This window comes from Ailuropoda melanoleuca, chromosome 2 (genome assembly GCF_002007445.2).
Source record: "Ailuropoda melanoleuca isolate Jingjing chromosome 2, ASM200744v2, whole genome shotgun sequence".
NCBI classification, from domain to species: Eukaryota; Metazoa; Chordata; class Mammalia; order Carnivora; family Ursidae; genus Ailuropoda; species Ailuropoda melanoleuca.
The window spans coordinates 156,579,543-156,585,611 of NC_048219.1; the positions used below are offsets into that span (position 1 = coordinate 156,579,543).

A 6,069-nucleotide genomic window follows, 5' to 3' on the forward strand; every position below is an offset into this window, starting at 1 on the left:
TTTCCACAGTTACCCAACCTTCAGCAATCACCACGTTGATCAGTCAGCAGCCACCAACCTTCAGGCAAGAACTTCCAACAGCAAAAAAGATTGTGACTCCCTGAGACCACAGATGATGGGATGGTTAGCATTTTCTAGCAATAAAGTATTTTTTAAAAAGATTTATTTATTTATTTATTTATTTATTTGAGAGAGAGTGAGCGCGATTGGGGTGAGGCAGAGGGAGAGGGAGAGAAGCAGACTCTCGAGCACAGAGCGCAGAGCCCAGGTGGGGCTGGATCCCACGTCCCTGAGACCATGACCTGAGCCAAAATCAAGAGTCAGATGCTTAACTGACAGCCACCCAGGTGCCCTGCAATAAAGTATTTTTTAATTAAAGTATATAACATTGTTTTTTAAGACATAACGCTATTGCACACTTAAGAGACTACAGTATAGTGTAAATATAACTTGTATACACACCGGGAAACCAAAAAATTCATTTGACTTGCTTTATTGCAATAGTTGCTTTATTGAGGTGATCTGGAACCCAACTCACTCAGTATCTCCAATGTGTGCCTACATGCAGTTTACTTATTTATTTTTAGCTATGAGATGTATTTATTTTAATTTTTTATTTAAGTATAGTTAACACACAGTGTTATATTAGTTTCAGATGTACGATATAACAATTCAACAATTCTACACATTTCTCAGTGCTCACCAAGGTAAATGTACTGTCAATCCTTTTCATCTATTTCACCTATCCTCCCACCCACTTCCCCTCTGGCAATCACCAATTTGTTCTCTGCATTTGAGTCTAGGTTTTTTGTTCTGTTTTGCTTTGTCTCTGCTTATATGCAGTTTAAATAGAAAACTTGCCAAGTATACTCACAAGAAATGTTTCTTTTATTTATTTATTTATTTATTTATTTATTTATTTATTTATTTATTTTTTACATGACAGGTAATGTGCCCAAGTCAGAACAAGGTTTGAGGGAGTCACGTGTCACACAACATCCTGGACACCCAATCATAATGCTTATGAACTACAAAAGGTCTCAAAACACTGCTCGAAGTGCAAGGATGAATATTAAGATAAATTAGATTGCATGCTTTAGTTACGTTTCAGGTGGTGATTAGAGAAAGCACAGAATAAGTTTTGCACGGACACATCTATTAGCTGGCAGACTCATGGCCCACGCTAGGGGCTCTTTGCAGAGTAGGGAAAAAAAGAATTCTCAGAAAAGTTTGTCAACCCTGAGATGCTGCTTATTTTTATTTAGATCTAATTCTCCTTCCTTTCCACAGAAGAGGATTAATTGCTTTTCTTTTCATCTGTCCTAGCAAAAGATGGGAAATATCACCAGAAGAAAACTATCAATATTTTTTTTTTACTTTTACCACAAACAAGTATATAATGCAAATTCCCACGATGGAACTGTATAGATATGGTTATGCTACCAAAATATCAAGAATGCTGTCTTTCTGGGAGGTGAGGGAAAACAACTAGATTTGGAAATCTGGTATACGACTGTATATAAATATACAAATGACATTTATAGATCCAGAGATACCCATCTACCCGTAAGTACATAGAGTTGGCATCAAGTCACTAAGCATAAAAAACGTGGGTGTTTACAACTTTTTTAAAAAAGGCATTATTTGCATTAAAAATATGTTTTCTAATTTCCAAAATAGTCTGTGTAAGAAGTTGGGAAATTTGGGTGAAAAGATGAGTGGGGGAAGGAAAGTACTAGAAAAAATTGGAAACATACACATATACACATCACAGTCTCTTGTGTTTCCAGCCTTTTACATATGTGGAAGAAGGTGCACGTTGTGTTTCCAGGTCTGACTTAGCCCAGCAACCAGTATGAGTTTGGCCAAGTCACTTCCCCTCCTTGAGCCTTTGTTTCTTCATCACCAAAATAAGACAGGAGAAAAAAGGCAAGAAGCCGACATGAGTATAGGATGTAGCTCCCCTCAGGAGAAGAGACAGTCCCATCCAGCCTAGCATTTTATGATTGTTACTGTATGTTAATTGTGTTATTTTGCACAGATTAATTATATGGGTTATTGCCATTTTTTCTTTTGACTGTTTGTTTGTTTGAAGGATGTTCGGAGGTAGTTTTGCTAAATGGTGCTTTACTTGCTTAAATTTCCTATGAGATCACTACCAACATGACTGATACTTCTCGTAGCTATCAGTTGTATCTGAGAGCTTCTGATGCTAGTGGATGTCTTAGTTGAGCCAAAACGCTCCTCAAGTGTGTTTACTATGGATGGTCACTGTTCACAAAGGGGGTGGTTGGTGACTTGCCTCAAGAAGACTGTGGTGAAGGGGTGCCTGGGTGGCACAGCGGTTAAGCGTCTGCCTTCGGCTCAGGGCGTGATCCCGGCGTTATGGGATCGAGCCCCACGTCAGGCTCCTCTGCTGTGAGCCTGCTTCTTCCTCTCCCACTCCCCCTGCTTGTGTTCCCTCTCTCGCTGGCTGTCTCTGTCTCTGTCAAATAAATAAATAAAATCTTAAAAAAAAAAAAAAAAAGAAGACTGTGGTGAAGAATACAGTCACTTCAGACCTGTGGTGGGCAAGACAGGGGACTTATAAGGAAACAGTCGTGTGCAGTATGGTTTTCAAGAAAGAAAAGGTACTTGCCAAAAGTGATCCGTGGTATGTGAAGATTAAATTATGCTGAAGTCCTCTAAATCTTGTGAATACTAAAGACTTCATTACTATCCATGGAACAACTCTTGAGAAAGGAAACACACTACCTGAAAATGACCTGCTGTTCTTGGACAAGGGCTTGGAAGATGAGAAGGAAAAACAGACACCTAACCGAAAGGAGTAACATAAAAAATGCCCACGTGTCAGTCACTGTTAAAAAACAGTTAAACCTTTCATGACAGAAGGAAAGACTGCATAGAGTGACCCATACAGTGGTCAAGGATCCCAGGCTAAGGCTCAGCCACCATTCTAAAACCTAAGAATAAAATCAACAATCCCTCTAATTGTTTATCACAATGCTTCCTTCAGAAATTTTACTTGAGGAGTTGGGGTGGAGCAAAGAATAAAAAAATCCTTTCTGAGCCTGCCTCACATCTAGTTTGAAAGTAGAATTTCTTTACTGGAACTGCTGATCCGTAAGGCCACCAGTTGACGTGGGTTTCAAAGGGCTCTTAGAGTCCAAGTATGGATGTGTTCTGTCGGTGCGCCAGCACCGTGCACATACACACACACCCGCCGCGTTTCGATTTCCAGGCCAGGCTTTCTTGATCTCTGAACTATTGGTATTTTGGGTCAGTGAATTCTTTATTCTGGGGCTGGCCTGTGTGTCGTGGCATGTTTGGCAGCATCCCTGGCATCACCAGAAGCCGGTACCATTTCTCCTCTCCCCTAACCTACACCCCCAGCTTCCCACGACAGCCCCAAATGTTTCCAAATGTTGCCAAATGTCTCCTGGGGGACAAAATATCCCTTGGCTGAAAAGGACTTGCTTCAGACTGAGATGGTAAGCTTCAGCGAGGGGGAAGAGAGGACAGAGAGTGAGGGACATGAGGCTTTTCTCTAGGATGCAGAGATGTAGTCTCAAGGTTATTTCTATTTATGGAAATTACCAAAGATGCTTACAAGTGTTTTTAGGAAGCTGATTTCATTCCAAGCAAGCCAAATACTACAAATATCATTTTAAACTGTAACTTATAACTGCTTTTCTACAGAATGCCTTAATGGAGTCAAGCATTTGCCTTGAAGAATGCTATCGATTTATTCATTGCTTTCCTAACTTGTGGCACTGCTGGCCTTCCACTTGGAATAGCATCAAGGGCTGTTTGCTTTTTTCCCCAAAACTTTGCAAACTACTTTGATACACTCCTGAAAATACATGTTAGCAGAATAACTTATTTTTTACTGTAATTCTCAAAGAACTCATGTTGTCTATTTGCTAGGAGACCAATTATTTTTAATCTGAATGTAACTGAGGCAAAGTTACCTAGATCCATTTTACCATGTTGCCAGACAGGCTTAAAATATTTTGCTGGTAACAAAGTATGCAGTTTGCATACAACACTGAGCTCACCAGGTAACCTTATGACCGAACCTCATATCTGAAGGGCGACTAGGAATTAATATACCTTAATTCGAAACTTAAGGATATGGCCTAATTCAGTGTTTACATCTTATTTTTTAAAAGATTTATTTATTTATTTGAGAGAGAGAGAGAGAAAGAGGGCAAACGGGGGTGGGGGTTGGGGGAAGGGCAGAGTGAGAGAGAATCTCAAGCAGACTCCCTGCTGAGAGAGATCATGACCCTGAGATCATGACCTGAGCCGAAATCAAGGGTCAGACGTTCAAGGAATTGAGCCACCCAGGCGCCCCTTCAGTGTTTACAACTTACCTTGACTTGTATTTTACTCCCAAAGAATAGGAAAACAGTACAAAAGGTGAGGGGTTTTTTTGTGTTTGTTTTTTGGTGTTGGCACTCCAGGACTTTCCTTCTACAATTTATTTCTACATCATTTATCGAACACTGTGAGAGAGGAATTATGCCAATTCTTAGCAGATTTTATTTTTGCAGTAAAATCAGATGTATTTCTTTTAAAATTGTGCTGTAATGAATCTCTTCTCTATCATTTTGATGTCAGTGAAGGTTAACTACCACAAAAGTTAATGTTCTCTCCATCTATAAATGTAAGACTAAAATCAAGGAATAGAAGAGAGGGAATCTACGAAAGGTAGGCAAGGTTTTTTAAAAAGCCAAACATATAATATTATAAGATTAAAATAGGTCATGAGCATTCTTTTTATCACTTTACTATTTGGCATCAAGCGGACAAAACATCAGACACTCTCAGATTAAACTTTTATTTTTATCTGGATAGAAGGCAGGCCCAGAACATCACAGGTTAAATTCTTGAAATGTCTGTAATTTCAGATGAGTTCTGAGAAAAATATACACTTTCTGGCCTATAAACTGTCCACCATATTTTTCCATATTTGCTACTGATTTATTGTAATGTGTTAAGTATCAGTAAATAGGATCAGCATAAATATTACTACTGCACTCAAGGACTTTAATTCTTATCTGCTTTTAGATTCTGTATCTTTTGTATTAGGTGTTGGGTCCCTAATTTGGTGTTGATTTACTTGGTTGTGTGGGAGTTATGTAAAATTATCCAACCGATATAAGCCAGGTGTTCATAGCTCTTTATGCATCAGGGACTATACTGGAAGCTTTCCAAGTGTAGGTGTCTATGACCTATATAGCAAGCGTGACAAAGATGGCACATGGACCTATTTTCAGTGTCCCTTAGGCAAGCTGTCCCCTCAAACTCCCTGACCTCCTCGAAGGTTCCCTGCCTCCCTAATCCCAGTCTCCTTCCCCAATCACTTGGGAGAACTGTCTTTGGCAACAGTCAGATCCATGGCACCTTCCTCTACTGACATGGAGAGTTTGCAGCAGAACAATGGCCTGTACCCTCTCCCGTGGCTGAGCGCCGTCTCTACACCTCTACACCTCTAGCTGGTCTGAATGGTACAGAGGACCTAGAACTTTAGAAAATTACTTTTCAAAGGTTTCTAACCTTGGCTCTAGATGACACAGAAAACAATACATTTGCCATCTTTAACAAAAAGTGTTATTTTAAACACTCTCTTGCTCTTCCTCTCATTCTTTTCTATTTATGTGGTTTCTAACTCTTGTTCCTTGATTATTCTTTTCAAAGAGGGAGAAGAAATAGGTCAAAAAGCAACTAGAAGATACTGGAAAAGGAAAAGAGACTCGCTAGTGCAGCATGCACAGAGAGGATTATCAGCATTCGTTTTAGGGCAAGACTGGTGCTGCTGGAATAGAAATCCTTTGCCTGGTGGAGGAATGTATGGCAGCAGTCATGGAGCCGAGTGGCTAGGACCTTAGCGTCCCTAGCTCTGCAATGCAGCTGGTTCTCCTGCCCTCCTGCTGCTCACAGCTCTGGAGTCCTCCTGTGAAGGCTGCTCAGGAATGAGCTGAGGGAGGACAAACAACTGTTACACGTTGAATTGTTGAATTGCGTCCCCCCCACCACATCCATATATGCCAAAGTCCTAACTCC

General features: G+C 40.2%; 1 non-coding gene across 1 annotated transcript; it reads right to left on the reverse strand.

Moving 5' to 3' along the window:
• Window positions 1–938: 938 nt before the first annotated feature.
• On the reverse strand, window positions 939–1,040 carry LOC117801334. The gene has a single exon (XR_004623852.1). It is a non-coding gene; the product is annotated as a small nucleolar RNA U13 (small nucleolar RNA).
• Between the last annotated feature and the right edge of the window lie 5,029 nt (window positions 1,041–6,069).